This window comes from Austrofundulus limnaeus, unplaced genomic scaffold (genome assembly GCF_001266775.1).
Source record: "Austrofundulus limnaeus strain Quisiro unplaced genomic scaffold, Austrofundulus_limnaeus-1.0 Scaffold837, whole genome shotgun sequence".
Lineage (NCBI taxonomy): Eukaryota > Metazoa > Chordata > Actinopteri > Cyprinodontiformes > Rivulidae > Austrofundulus > Austrofundulus limnaeus.
The window spans coordinates 16670-17668 of NW_013953239.1; the positions used below are offsets into that span (position 1 = coordinate 16670).

At 40.6% G+C, this 999-nt stretch overlaps 1 protein-coding gene across 1 annotated transcript in view; it reads left to right on the plus strand.

Moving 5' to 3' along the window:
- LOC106532846 (ligand-dependent corepressor) overlaps nucleotides 1–999 on the plus strand; it is a gene marked incomplete at both ends in the record, with an annotated part of 26274 nt that overhangs the window by 14522 nt on the left and 10753 nt on the right.

Below are 999 nucleotides of genomic sequence, written 5' to 3' on the forward strand. Positions count from 1 at the left end.
ATTTAATGATGAATAATTTTTGCCATAATGTGCACGTTTTTACGCATTTGGTGCGCATTTAGAGAACGTTTTGTGACCAGGAAGTGCTTGAATGCAACATGAAACCTATTTTTTCACATTTCCTCAAACACACCACATTTCTGAAACAACCAATCAAAACAGTTTGTCGGTAGGCTCGTGGAGGAGTGAGCAGTGTTGCRAACTTAGCAACTTTGTCACTAGATCTAGCAATGTTTTACACTCCTKTAGCGACTTTTTTTCCAAAAAGCGACTAGTTTAATTGCAGTTTTAAACATATTTAGTGTTTTTCTTCACTTTTCTTCTCTTTATCATCTCTCCTATAACTCAGATTACAATTATTGGCAAATATCCAACTATGCAAATTAGGTGATGATGTCATCTAGCGACTTTTAGGACAGCCAYTAGGGACGTTTCTTGCTCAGGAGTTGGCAACACTGGGAGGGAGAGGTTCTGGGTTTAACCCATGAGTCGAAGGGAGAACTCAGCCTGGACAGACCATCACTCTGTCTAGTCTATTTTGAACTTACCAAAGTTTCTCACACAGAAACCTTTGTTTTGAAACTTCTGAGCAGAAGTTTTCTATTTTTGAGACGGATACCAAAAAGCGCGTCATCCCATATCTTCGAGCTGCAGCCCAGAAGAAAACGCTGAAGGAGTAACGTAAACACACCTTGAAAGTGTCAGAGTGGATGAGGTTCCGAGAAGTTCRTCACCAAATTGGACAATCTTTCCTTCGACTTGAGCCATGGCGGGTGAGACTAACCCCGTCAAGGTCATGGCTGTRGTTACGGCGTGTACCTGAGGTCTTGGCTGAATTCGTTGAGAGACGTCTGCCTTTTTGGTTAAAATCCACATTCTTTAAAGGTTAAAGTTAAACTAACTAAGCACTCTTCCTCCTCCTTTCTTCCCTCTTAATCTTATGCCCTGCCAAAACTTAAGAAAAAGTGCCACAAACAAATGGTTTATTAACATCTAAAC